This window comes from Panthera onca, chromosome C1 (genome assembly GCF_046562875.1).
Source record: "Panthera onca isolate mPanOnc1 chromosome C1, mPanOnc1 haplotype 2, whole genome shotgun sequence".
In the NCBI taxonomy this organism is placed as follows: domain Eukaryota; kingdom Metazoa; phylum Chordata; class Mammalia; order Carnivora; family Felidae; genus Panthera; species Panthera onca.
Genome location: NC_138346.1, coordinates 1,336,138 through 1,350,047, shown reverse-complemented (window position 1 = coordinate 1,350,047; position 13,910 = coordinate 1,336,138). Strand labels below are relative to the sequence as shown.

Sequence of the window (13,910 nt, the reverse complement as noted above, 5' to 3'; positions counted from 1 at the left end):
GTGCCTTCGGAGCCTGACCTTAGCTCCCACCTCTAGTGCCCCCGCCCCACCCCTGGCTGTAGGTCACAGGGCCGAGGAGCTGCCCTCTCTCCGGCCCGGACCTGGGAACCTGAGCCATAGCATCGTCTGTGGGACCAGGGCAGGACTCCTGGGGTGACTCCCGAGCGAGGGATAATGGAAGGCCTGCACGGCACTCTCTCAGCCACTGCACAACCTCTAGGACCGCCCCAAACAGCAAGTGAGCAGACGGTGCTCTGAGAAACAGCCCCGGCCCTTGCTGGGACGCCCTGTGGGTCCGGCCACTGCAGGCTGTGGTCCCACTGCTTGTGCCATCGGGGTCAGTCCAAGAGGCTGGCCAGCTGGTCACCATCTCTCTGCCAAGATATGGGCTGGCCCTGCCTCAGACTTGGGGAAGCGTGGTCTGGCCTGGAGAGCCCCGGCGACGGCGCCGGCTTTGGGCTAGAAATGAGAGGCCGAACGTGAGGGCGGGACGGCCACCCGTGCCACGCAGTCAGGATTGCTTTGGTAACACATCCACCTGTATCAAGGCCGCACCCAGAGACCAGGAAGATGCCATCAACATCCCGCGTCGGTTTATCGCTTTCTGCAGTGAGGGCGGGGGGCGAACAGAGGCCTCGCGTTTGCGGGAGCCGAGGACTCGTTATAGGATTTGGGCCTGTGGGAGTGACTGGACATCAAGAAGTGGTCCTCCACGGGGGCCGGGCGGGTGATACCGGGTCACGTTTGCAGGGGCCAGATATGCCTTTCTGTCTTGTTTTCATCCCAGAGACCCTCCTCGAATGCCGACCTTCTGTGGGACCACCCACGGTGGCTGGGGACCACGACGGCTCAGCAGTGAAGCGGCTGCAGGGGAGAGCAGAGGTCTGTGACGTCACAGCTGCCCTTTGTCGGAATCTGCTTTTGCGGGAGGCCGCCCAGAGGCGGCATCCTCAGTGGGCCCAGAGCAGCCACGGCAGAGCCCTTGAACCAGAGAGCCGCCCTGCAGGCAGCCGTCAGAAATGAAGCGCCCCTTCGTCCCGGCGTGGGCCGCAAAGCTGGTCCCGACCGGCCGTCAGCATGCTTCTCTGCAAAGGCTCGGAGAATTGGTATTTTCAGTCTGCTGTGGGGCTCGCCAGCGGTGCCCGCGGGGGAGAGCAGCACACGACGCCGTGCAGGCAAGGCAAGCGGGCAAGGTCACGTTCCAACAAAACTTTATTTACGAAAAGAGGCAGCAGGCTGCTTTCAGCTGGTTAGCCCGCCCCCGGTGTGCGTGCCCACAGCCAGGGCGGTGGGCGTGGGCAGAGACGTGGGCGGCTTCCTCTGTCAAGATTCTCCTTGATCTGTGCGCCGTGGGCTCTGCTGTAGCCCGGACCCCCCTGGGCTCACTAAGAAAAGGCAGGGGCTCTGCATTTGCTCAGGCAGCCCTGGAACAGAAGAAGCCCGTGGGGCTCAGGTGCCCGGGAGCAGTGGCCCCCTGTATGGCAGCACTGTGGGGCACGGAGCCACGGGTCCCAGGGGCATCGAGGGGCCGCCCGCTGGTGCCTGAGGGCGGCAGGTGTCCGGGGCCGGGGGGGGGGGGGGTGCAGTTTGCAGGTCCTGGTCTCAGGTGCCAGTGGTCTCTTATGTGCCGCGCAGTCCCTCCTCTCTCCCACCACAGGGAATATTGTAGCCGAGAGCCCACCCGAGTTTCCTTTCCCCATGGGCTGGGTTTGTTGACAGAGTTAGAAGCAGCTCAGTAGGAGTCTTTGATTCATTTAAGGTCCAGTCCGGTTTTCCAAAATTGAAGGTTGAGAAAAAAAATTGAGGGAAATTTCAGTGTCAAAGGTGACCTTGGGGGTGGAAATCTACCTTCGGAAGTATTTAAAGGAACAGCTGCTACGTGTGGGTCCGCGGGTTCCAAGCGCCATCACGGGGAAGGATGGGTCACGAAGCAGCGGGAAAGACCAGCGTCCAGCTACGGGAAGGTAAGCTGGTCTGCCGTCCCAGGGAGCCGCCCCAGAGGGGGCAACAGGGGTTGATGGGATGAACTGGGAGGTGGTGAGGGTTCTGTGACCTCTCTGCTTTGGGGGTCGTGGTCTCACACATATTACAGCTACTCCAACCGGGGGAGGAGCTAATGGCTAAGGGCTTGTGAGACCACGGCAGCTGGGAGTTCAGATCTGAGGGTCTGAGTGACACAGAAGCTCTCAGCAGTGGGACCTTACTGTGTCATTCGTGGCTTAGGAGGTTAGTCTGGCCATACGGCTGTAAGGTGAGACGGGCAGGCAGGCGGAGCCCGGCGGATGTCCCAAGGTGCCCGAAGCAGCCGGACACGGGTAGAGTGCGGCCCCAGCGCTGCCGGCTTCCAGCTCTGGATTTCAGGCCCAGCACGAGGCGCCTGTGCCCCCATCCCCTGGCGACACCCTGGCGCACTTTGGTCATGTGTGGGGCAGGAGAAAAGGAGGAAGCAGGTGCGGGGAGGTGGGGGCAAATGAGTGGCAGCGGGAATAGGACGACTAGAAAGAGCCAGCAGGGACCTCCCCCCAGGTCCGGTGCCGTGGCCTCGGCAGGTGTTGGGAGCGTCCTCCGTGGCCAGATTTCATGGCCTTTTCCAGTGCCTTTTGTTCCTTGAACACCCGGGCAGCAGCCCACACAGCACACAGGTGGGGGTCCCCGCCTCGCAGCGTCTCCCGGGACGGGCACCTCCCGTCACATGGCCGATTGCGGTGGGCCTCCTTCCAGGGGACCCGACTGCACAGGAATTCAGCCTGCTGGGCAGAAACCGGCAGGTGAGTCCAGGTTTCCAAGGGAAATGAAGACTGAGCCTGAACATAGTCCCCGTCGAGGGCAGGAGGGGCCTCCGCTGGCCCCGGACTGGGCTGCCGAGACTCGGTTGAGCTCGGCAGCTGCTCGAGCCCCGAAGTGGCAGGGTGACCACTGGACTCGGGGAGCAAGTCCCCCCCGGGTTTGTTCTGGGAGCAGAGGATCCAAGCAAGGCCTTCTCCGCTTCTGGTCACAAGGCCCACTGAGGGCGGCCACAGGCAGAGCACCACGCATCACAGGCCCGGACGAGTCTGGTTCTGATCAGCCCAACGGGTTCAGCAGAGGGGGCCCTGTGGTTCCTGGAGGGGCCAGAGTCATTCCCTGTCACGCGCAGGCTCGAGGCGGGCCTCCGTGTGACATTGAGACCAGGGAGGAGATCGGAGACCCGTCCCCCTCAGGCCCGTCCGGCTCAGCCGACTGGGGCTCTAGCTGGACCACCTCAGTGACCCACATGGGTGGTTCCTGGGCACCGTCCAGGGCTGGACACAGCTCCGCGCCCTCTGCGTGGACAAGCCCTCTCACCGCTTCCGTGGGCCGTGGGTTCCAGGTGGACGAAGTCCCCAAAACCCCCACGCGCGCCTCATTCAGGGGCAGCCGTCCGCGTAGAGCTGGGAAGGAGGCCCACCATCCCTCCAGGTGGTGTGGACGTTTGTCCCTGGCAGTGACGTGCTCTGACAGCGCTTTGAGGATTGAAGGACAGCTGGACGCCCACGGCCGGGTCCCACAGCAGCTGTCCCCAGCCTGACCACAGGGTGGTGGGGAGCTGAGGCCAGCACGATGGCCCAATGCCAACCGTGCTTGTGTCCCCAGGCCCCACCCTGCCGAGTTCCAAACTGACCACGTTCTGTTCCAACTGTCACTGGGGGTGGCCAGGCCATGGCTGAGGTCAGAGGGGGCCGGGGAGGGGGCGAAAGTGCCATTTGACCTCTTAGGTCTTTTCCAAACCAAACACCAGACCTGAGAGCAGGGAAGGGGGTCGGGGGTTCCTGGAAAATCCTTGTCACCTTCATAATCTGCCTGGGGCAGGCCCGGCTAAAGGGTGGCAGGTCTGACCTGTGACCTCTGCTCAGGGTCACCTGGGACACTTGCCCTGGTGAGGTTCGGGCTGTCTCCCTGAAGGAGGCCCGGGGCGGTTGGCTGCGGGAGATCGAGCCCCACCCCGTGCCCTCGGGGTCACTGCTGGGCTCAGGTCCCCGTCGGATGTGCCCATGGGCCCATCTCGTCTGTGGGAACCCCCAAAGTGAGCTCTGGGGAGCCGGGTCCTGAGACGCTGACCGGGGTCAGAGTGGGGCAGGGGGACCCTGGGTGAGGACGGGCTGCCCGTGGAGGAAAACTCACACGCGAGCAGGAGATCCTTGTCGGGACCTGGTTCCCGGGGCCGAGGTGGGGAGGCAGCCGCGTCCACAGGGCCGGCCTCCCGGAGCCGACACGCTCACACCGTGAGTGTTGAAGGAAACCACGACCTGTCGTCACGGTGTTCCCCAAACTTTTTTAACTTAAATTTAGTGAGTTGAACCTATTGGCCTCCTAACTAGAGCGAATCCATCTGTCCGTCCACACCCAAGTTCCTGTTCGGGGCCCTGAGAGCCGGCCGCACCCACACCCCGTCCTCCGGTCCAGGACCCGGGAAGGGACAGGGCGCTCGGAAATTCTCTGTCCCAGGGATGTCAGTCCTGTCCAGCGTCAACCTGAGCGATGGTCCCCCAACCGCAGCAGTGACACCAAATGGGAGGAAATTGCTTTCTGCGAGAGAGCCCAAATATCGCAGTTTCTGGACCAATAGAAGAGACGTGTTGAATAGAGTGACAGGAACGTTCGATTTGCTCCGTCTAGAAATCACATGAGATGGGAGCCATTTACTAATAAGATTCACATGTGTGGAACGAACACATAAAACACTACCCTGAAATTATAATCTTATCAGTTCTCCACTTGAGGTGTTGGGTAATCACTTGATAATAACTATGAAAACAAAAGAGAAAAAATTGCATTTATTTTAGAAGACCAAATCTGGCCGTGTCTGGGTTATTGCATTCGTTAGCAACAACGAAATACTGTAATGACACTTCCCACAGAGACAATAACACTGAAGCACTTGTAAGAATTGTCCAAGCCACCTGAAGCTGTAGAACATCGTCTGAGAATTATAATCTGAGAGGTTCCCACGTGAGCCATGAATGACCACTTAACAGCAGTAAAACCGAAAGAGAAAATCAAAACTATTTCAGCAAAAAGAAAAGCGTCTTCCTGTAGCCCTGCATCCTCAGAAGCAGGCTCCCTGGAGGGTGGGGGCGATTCGGAGGGACTCCCTTCGGGGACCCCTTGGTGTGGGAGCCCCGTGCGCCAATTCCAGAACCTCCTGGAAGCAGCCCGGGAAGATCAGGGAGTGCAAGGCAGTTGCACTATAAGGTGAAGGTTTGGATGAAAACTGCAAAGTGTCCGTGAGGGATTCGCATCTCACATCCACTGTACCCGACCGCGTTGTGGGGACAGACGCTGTGCTGGCCGAGGGGCTCCTTCCCCACCTGCTGCAGTCAGCCAGAAGGCATGTCAACGCCCCCTTCAGCCGGCATTGAAACGGGGGCCAGTAAGTTGGCCCAAGCCCGAAGAGGCTAATATTTCGAAAGAGGATGGGACACCTGGTGGGAGAAAGGGATGGCCACCGGACGGATGTGCCGTCAGAAGCTGGAGTGCGGGAGGACAGGTGCTCCCTGTGCTACAGCTCTGTGTGGAGCACAGACAGACTATGGCAAAGGCCAGTGAGTGCCCCCCCGGGGCGACCACCGGGATACTGGACCAGAAAATACCCAGTTCGCGGGCTGTTTGGTTTTGACTGACGTCGCTTATGGCCAAATGACCTGATCCTGAAACCCTAAATACTCGTAGCGCCCTGAGTGATGCCCGAGAAATCCCGCAGTGGGAGTTCAGTGACCAGAAGAGGCCTGGGACAGGGGGACATTTTATTATGTATTTTGCAGGTGCACGTGCCACTATGGGGGTGCAAAGAGGTACTCACGTCTGTGAGCAGGGAGCCCCCCGAGGAGCTGCCAGGTCCCACCGCCGCGTGCACAGTCCCCGACGTGCAGCTCTCGGCCGGCCCACAGAGGGCTGCCTGGCTTGTTGCTGGCTCGTTCCAAGGGGAACGGGCCGCGTCCTAGGCCACCGCTCTGATCAAAGGCGGCACAAGTGAATCCGTCAGGGAACTGAACCGCGTGCCGTCGGCCCCTCTGTTGGGTTTTTACTGATGTACGGGTGGTGGCCGACGGGCTGGCTGTGTGATCGGGTGGACGGGAGATGGAAACCCAGTCTGGGACAGAGATGGCCCCGTGCAAACCCCTGTGCATATTTAAGGGGTGTGTTTGAGCAGGACGTGTTGATTTCACAGGAAGAACTCCCTTCCGGGGTCAGAAGTGACCGGGATTGGCAGGTGAGTGTCTCAGCGCAGCTGCCTGTCGAGGCCACTGCGTCCGCGAGATGGGTTGAAGGGGGGCACGTGGAGCCGGGCCGGGTCTGCCCATGCCCCTTCCGGCACCCTGGAGCCAGGCGTGCCCACACGAGCTGCTCCGTCCGCAGGAAGAGCGGGTCCGCACACAGCTGTGGGGCAGGCTCCCCGGCGGTGGCTCCGGAAGTGGGCGCGCAGCCGACGAGCTGGACCGATGCCCGGTGGCCCCAGGGGGCCCGGTGGGTCCTGACCGAGTGGGCGCCGACTCCGGACAGGGCTTTACTTACCTGGTGCCCTGGGGGCGCAGTGCTCAGAGCGCCGGGGGACAGGAGCAGAGGGCGTCACCCCCACCGGGACCGTGGAGTTCACCGCTTCAGGCCAAAGAGCATACTCCTATCTTCCGAGTGGCGGTTTGACAGAGGCCTGGGACGGGCGGCTGAGACCCGGGTGGCGTGCATTGTGCGAACGCACACCAGGCCCCACAGGCCGGAGGGACGCTCCGGTTCTCTGGCAGATCGGGAGAAGGAGGCAGAGAAGCGCACACGCGTCCTTCCGCAGGGGGTGGACTCTCGTGTCCCTGGAGGCCTGGTGCACACGCGCTGGCCTGGTTTTCTTGCCCGGAAGTGTGTATCTGACACCGCGTAGCCGCGCCTCCTTCACCAGGGCCGGTGTTGGCGTGCTGGGTCTCCCCCCGTCCTCTTACCCTCCACCTGCCCGTGCGGTCACAGTTGATCTGAGTTTCTTAAAGACCGAGTGGATTAGAGCCAGGTTTTTATAGCCATTCTGCCAAGATCTTTCCATTGTGTATTTGATCCACTCACATTTTCTGTAGGTGTTGATGTTATAGGGCTTAATCCTGCCGCATAAAAAACTGTATTGTTCGTTCTCTCTGGTTTTTGTCTGTCTTTTTTTTCTCCCCACAGAATTTGTTTTTTAGAGTAGTTTTAGATTTATAGAAAGATCGAGAAGTGCAAATACTCCCCATATACTCCGCATCTACGATCTCCTTTGGCTAACGCCTCACCTCAGTACAGTCTGTTTGTTACAACCCACGAACCCATGTCAATTGTGTTCATTCATATAGTTTAGGTTTCTCTGATGTATGTTTCAGTTTGTATGTGTTTCTCTTCGTTTTGCTTTAAGTTTGTTTATTGGAGTGAAAGAGAGAAAGCACGAGCAGGGGAAGGGCAGAGAGAGAGAGAGAGAGAGAGAATCCCAAGCAGGCTCTGAGCTGCCAGGGCAGAGCCTGACACAGAACTTGATCCCATAAACCATGAGATCGTGACCTGAGCTGAAATCCAGGGTCAGATGCTCAACCGACTGAGCCCCCCCGACCCCAGTATGTGGCTTTTGTCTAATGTACTTTCTCCGTTGCAGTGCACCAGGCCAGAGATGACACTGTGTTTGATTGTCACGACTCCTCGGTCCTCTTGGCTGGATGGCCTCTCAGACTTCCCTTGTTTTTGATGACCTTGATCATTTTGAGGAGGACTGGCCAGGCATTTCGTAGGATGTCGCTCTATTAGAATTTACCTGACGTTTTTCCCTGTTAGATTGTGGGATTATGGGTTTGGGGAGGAAGACCAAGAGGTCAAGGCCATTCTCATCACGCCCTACCGAGCACGCATACTGTCGACGTGACACGTCACAGCTGATGTTGATCTTGGCCACCTGCTTCAGGGAGTGGGTGTCAGGCTTCTCTACCCCAATCTTTTCCGTTTCCATCCTGCCGCCTTCGGAGGGAAGTCGTTATGAGCAACCCACCCTGTGGGAGTGAGGAGATAGGATCCCTCCTGGAGAGCAGAGTATCCATGTCAAATAATAAAATATCTGGAATTCTCCTACACAGGAGTTGTCTCCTTCTACCTCATTGATTCGCGGGGCTCAGCGCATTGGGTCCCACCCAATAATTTATGTATAATTTATGTATATCGGCATGGATTCACGGGCACTTGCTTTATAGTTTGGGTCAGTAATTCAATATTATTATTATTTTTTGCTCAGATGGTCTTGGTGATGGGGGGGGCTCTTTGAGTTGGCCTCTGTATCCCTTTGACATGCTCCCATCCATGTGGGTGTTTGGGGGGCGCTCTCTAACTTCCTGGTGCTACCAGGCGCTCTGGGCTCACTCGGGCATGTCCTGTCCCCGTTCCAGATTCAGCCACGTCTCCACAGAGCCCTGGTCCCATCACTCTACCCGCTATAGCGGGCCCTGAGCAGAGCCCCCACCCCGCAGCTTGCCCCTGGCTGGGGGGGCTCCCCCAATAGAAGCAGGGCCCCCCAGGGCCTTCCTCCGCTGCCCACTGGACCCTCCGGTCCACCCCAAATCTCTTTCCTGTGGCCCTGCCTCCCTAGAGGGTCCAAGGCAGAGGCGGGCACCACGTGATCAGAGTCAACGGGCAGTTGGTGCGCACAGGGGCTATGAGGGCTCAGCCAGGGACAGAGGAAAGACCCCTCAGCACGTTAGTGGACTTTTCCCTACGTGGCCGGCACAGGGACAGGAGCAGGTGCCCAGGCTGCTTCGTTAGAGCCAGTGCCTGCCAGGGGCCAGAGGAGCCCGGGGGCACAGGCCCTGAGGGACTCACCCACATAGGCCAGCTGCTAGGGGGCCTTCCGGGCCCCTGCCCTGAACGTGCACATTTAAGTGAGCACGTCCACACACACAGACACAAACACGCAGAAACACATACATGTTCCATTATGCACTCAAGGCGATTTCCTGCAGTGGCCACAGGTGGGGTGGGACACGGGGGCCCCTTCGGGTGAGCCAGCCAGGGCTGGGTGAGAAAACGTTTCACTTAGGAGAGCGTGGTCGGGCGAGGGGCCCCGGGGGATGGTGGGACAGGGACCCGATGCGCTGAGCCCCGCGAAGCGGCTGGCTCTGTGCTGGTCCTGCTGCGGAGGGCCTGGAGGCTCCGCACATGCCTCCAATTTGCAGAAGAGGAAATGAGTCAGCAGGGTGTAGCCAGTGCTCCCCGTGGGCTGACCACACTCAGCTCCCCGGAGTGGCCGTTGGCATTTCTTTTAGTCAAAACGATTGCTATCACCGAAGCTTCACACGAGCAGGCAGGGTCTCCCCTGGGCCTGCCGGACGCACGGCCCAGAAACGCTCGTCCGTGTTGCCGATATTTGCCGGGTGACCTGTGACCTCTTCTTGCTTTTCCACCTCACGGCCTGGGCTGCCGACTTCATGAGCCGGCGGGGCTGCGGGCCTCTGACCGGCACCCCGAGCACTCTTATCCCCCGGGAGGCTAGCCCTGGCCCAGGAGGCACTTGCTCTCCAAATGTCTCTCCACTCACCCACCGTTCCACCGTTCAGGATTCACTCCTTTGACTAGATCGCAGTCTCTCCACTGGCTCTAGAAAAGGTTACACTTTCAGGCACTGACACCGGACAGGTGTGGGCCCTGCTGGGAAGGACAGTCTGCTCAGGTGAAGCGGATACGAGGCTCCAGGCTTGGTGCCCGGGCTGAATCTAACCCCCTCGAGTGGGCAACTTCCTTGCCACCTGCATGGCTGGCATAACAGGTGAGTGGGCTCTGTCCCTCTGAGAACCCGGGTTATTTCGGCCACGAGCAGTGACGCCCAGAAGCGCCGAACCCCTGCAGAGCCAGCCCCAAGGCCAGGTGCACCGAGAGTCAAGTGCCAGTGTGCCCGCCCCACGGGGCCATCAAGCCACACGACAAGGGCGGACAGACCCTCCCCTACTGCTCTTCACTGCACGCGCACACCAGCCTCCTGGACCCCCGCCGGAGCTCATCTTTGCGGCCCGCCCAGGGCGCACCCAGCAGGGTCCCCCTGGAGGCGGAGCCCCGTGGCACCGGTGGCATGGCAGAGGTGGAGTGGGGGGGTCCTTACCCCCGGAGCAGGGGCCCCATGGCCTCTGCCTTCCCTGCTCTCCATCGTGTGCTCTCAGCGCTAACCTGGAAGATGAGTGAGGCCGGCCAGCCCGCGGGCACACGCCAGGACCCCCCTCCCCTCCAGCTAACAGCTTCCAGAGGCGGGAAGGGGCTGGGGCTCCTGCCCGGGTAGAAGGCAGACGACCCTGGACCACGGCCCCCGGGCACGGGTAGTTCCTTCTGGCAGGTGGCCAGCGCCGGTCTGGGGAGGCAGGGGCCGGAAGAGAGCCCCAGGCCTGGGGGACTCCCACACTCCCGAGGCCTGGTCCTCACCCGTGGGCGAGGAAAGGTCTCAGAGGCAGGGGACTCGGCGGGCACTCAGCACGAGGTGCCAGCTCTGCGGGACACCCTCTAGGTGTGACCCTTGGGTACTATGGTGCCCCCAGGCGAGAGCTGGATGCCTGGCTGTCCCCCTGAGCAGGTCCGGGGTAGCCCTTCCTCCCCGCACCCCGCCTCCCCCCCCCCCCACACACACACCCGGTGCCCTGCGGGCCCAGCCCAGAGCTGCACACACGGCTTGGGGCAGCAGCCGCCTGGGGGCCTGTGTGAAAGTCCCAGCCCTGCAGGGTCCGTGGGAGAGAGTGCAGGCTCTGGGGGGCTGGGGCCCGGACGGTGACCCAGCTGGGGCCAGGAGGAGCTGAGGGCCACCTGGGCCGTGGTTTGTCCCCTTGAAGGATGTGATGGATGCTCAGGAGCCCGCTGGGCCTCCCCCCAGCTGACGGGGACCGGCTTCCACCAGAGGGAGGCCGTCTGTCCCTTCCCTCGACAGCCCAGGCCTGTTCCCGGCCCTGCACTGCGGGAGGCGGGGTCAGGGTGTAGTGTCCTGTCCTAAGGCTCCGGAGTGATGGCCGGGCCCGGAGCAGGGTTTCGTCTGAATTGAGGGGCCCCGACTTGGGGCCAGGCTCCTGTGGCTCAGCAGGAGCTGCCTGCCCTGCAAGCTCTCGGAGGCCTGGCTTTGTGCAGAGAAGCTGTGGTTTTTTTGGTTTTTTGTGTTTTTTTTTTTACCACTGTGGGGAGGAACACTGGTACCTGATACGGTTTGCGGTCCTCTTATGGGCGCGAGCCTGTCGCTGTGCACTGAGGTCCATTTCTCTTCACGGTTTGCTTTTTTCCCCTGTTTTTTGAAAAAAAAAAAAAAAAATTTAATGTTCATTTATTTTTTTTAGAGAGACACAGAGACAGAGTGCCAGCAGGGGAGGGGCAGAGAGAGAGGGAGACACAGAATCCCAAGCAGGCTCCAGGTTCCCAGCTGTCCCAGCCCGACACGGGGCTCGAACTCACGAACCTCGAGATCGTGACGGACTGAGCCGCCCGGGCACCGCTAAAACTATTTTTTTAAAGAGTTCTTTGCACATTAGTCTTCACCCTTCGTGACAAAGGTTGCCAACTCTTTTTCCCTGGTTTGCTATTTGTTATAGGTATCGATGCTCTTTATTGCTTCTGGATTTTCCGTCACGGTTAGAGAGATCTCCCCTGCTCCCAAGTGTAGAAAGAACGTCACCCCCGCTTTCACGTTTTTACAGTTAGGTCTCTGATGGCTTCGAGTCCCTTCTGGGAGTTCACTCCGGTGCGAGGCACAGAGTCAACCCTCCCCCACACGGCCCGGGCACCACTTACCGTGATGTCTGCTTTCTACCCGGTGACGCCGGGGCCGCGCCCGTCAGATACTGAGTGTCCTTTGTACTTGGGCCTGGTTGTGGACAGTCATCTTTGTCCACTCACCCGGAGCACGTGCTGTGACTGCGGAGGGTTTGAGCTGTGTTTGGTGACCCGACCACAGTGCCACCGCCCGCGCGTGTCTCCTGCAGTGTTTGCTTGGCTTTCTTCCTGGCTGTTTTCATACTGATCTGGGAATCTGGCATCCAGCCTCAAAGCACTTTGGCGTTATTATTTGTTATTTTTATCACTATTATATATTTACGATTCTATATTATGTAATTTTATGCTAATGACTTTATTATTATTATTGTATCATCAACACGTATGTGTTAACTTGGGGGGAACTGACATCCTTAGGATGTTGGGATATCGTTTCTAAGAGCAAGGAATGACTTTCCATGTTTTCCAGTCTTTCGGGAATTTAAAAAATTTTCACCGGAACCAGGATTTACGCATTCCTTGTTAGATTTATTTCTAAGCTCTTTATAGCTCTGCTGTTACTCATATTTTTCTTCTCATTGTTTGCTATGTGAAGCCTGTTGGATGCCTTTTTTTTTTAATTTTTTAAATGTTTATTTATTTTTGAGAGAGAGAGAGAGAGTGTGCATGAGCGGGGGAGGGGCAGAGAGAGAGGAGACACAGAATCCGAAGCAGGCTCCAAACTCTGAGCCGTCAGCACAGAGCCCGATGCGGGGCTCGAGCTCGCGAACTGTGAGACCACGACCTGTGCTGAAGTCGGACGCTCAACGGACTGAGCCTCCCGGGCGGCCCTGGTGCCTGTTAATGTTACATTCCGCCACCGTCCTGAGGCTCTCAGTGCGTGTGATTGGTTTTGTGGTGTCTATTTCTTCCAGCGTCACCATCACGCTGTCTGCAGATAGGAATTGGTTTTCCTCTGACTGTTCCCTCCTGTCTGGTTTCATCCGCTCGTATCTTAGCAGGAGCCGCGACTCCTCACTGTCTTTCTGACTCGGCCAGACGTGGTCTGTTCCCACCGAGCGGGGCGTCGGGGTGTGGGCGCGCCCTGTGCGCACGTCGGCGTGTACGCATGATTGAGAAATGACCCACCGCTTCCTAATGCGCTAGCATCTTTTAGAACAGGAAACAGATGTTATGTTTTCTCAGAGGCCTTTTAAGTGTCGGTGAAGATAATCGTATGATTTTATTCCTAGATGGATTAACAAGGGGGATTATATTAAACAGTGGCCCAGTATGGAACCATTTTGCATTCTTCGTGTTAAACTCGTCATCAACTTTTTGTAGTAATTTTTAAGTTGCCTCCCATGTTAGTAATCAGTTCATCAGAGCTTCGTATGGAAATTATGAAAATTGTGTTCTTTCCATCAAGTGCAGTGTTCCTTAAATTTAAGTTACGCTTCTAAGCATGTGGGTGTTGCTTTATGACGTTGAGGTTTTCCAAAACAAAGACCCTAAACTCCTCGGGGAATTCTGATAATTTGCTGATATTATCTATTGCAATGTGCACAGGTTTGCTTTTCCTGTACGAACTCACTGGTTACATTTACTACAAGAGTGGGGCGCCTGGGTGGTTCAATTGATTGAGTGTCCTACTCTTGAGCTCATCTCAGGTCTTGATCTCAGGGTTGTGAGTTCAAGCCCTGCACTGGACTCCTTGCCGGATGTGGAGCCTACTTTAAAAAAAAAAATTTACTAAGTGAGCACCAGAAGCTTCTGTCCTGGAAGTATTTGTGCAGAGGCCACGTTCTATGGGGACAGACGTGCCAGCCAGCCTCTAACCTTGGGCCCCCCGAGGACCCTCTCCTCCTTCCTGGGGCTACAACCTCTGCTATCACCTCCAGCCCCCCGGCCCACAAAGACTCCCTTCAAAGGGAGCTGGATGGCCCCCCATCCTGGCACCAACCCTGTGTGCACATGGTCCTCCTTCTGGAAGCTTCCGTGTAGCCCCATCAAGCCTTCCAGAAGGCACACAGGGCTGGCCTCAGAGACCTGGGCCTGCTCACCACCCCCCCCCCCCCCCCCCCCCGGAGAAGCCCCTCCGAGGAGGGGAGAGGGAGCCGGGGCCCAGAGGGAGCAGCCTCACTGCCAGGCCAGGTGGAGAGCGGATGAAAAAGGGGCGAAGGGGCAGC

The 13,910-nt window shown here is 58.5% G+C and overlaps 1 long non-coding RNA gene across 1 annotated transcript; it reads right to left on the bottom strand.

Moving 5' to 3' along the window:
• Positions 1 to 1,335: 1,335 nt before the first annotated feature.
• LOC144617101 (uncharacterized) lies at positions 1,336 to 3,616 on the bottom strand. The gene is made up of 3 exons (XR_013557129.2): positions 3,382 to 3,616; positions 2,205 to 2,747; positions 1,336 to 1,424 (listed from the first exon to the last, which is right to left on the bottom strand). It is a non-coding gene; the product is annotated as an uncharacterized LOC144617101 (long non-coding RNA).
• Between the last annotated feature and the right edge of the window lie 10,294 nt (positions 3,617 to 13,910).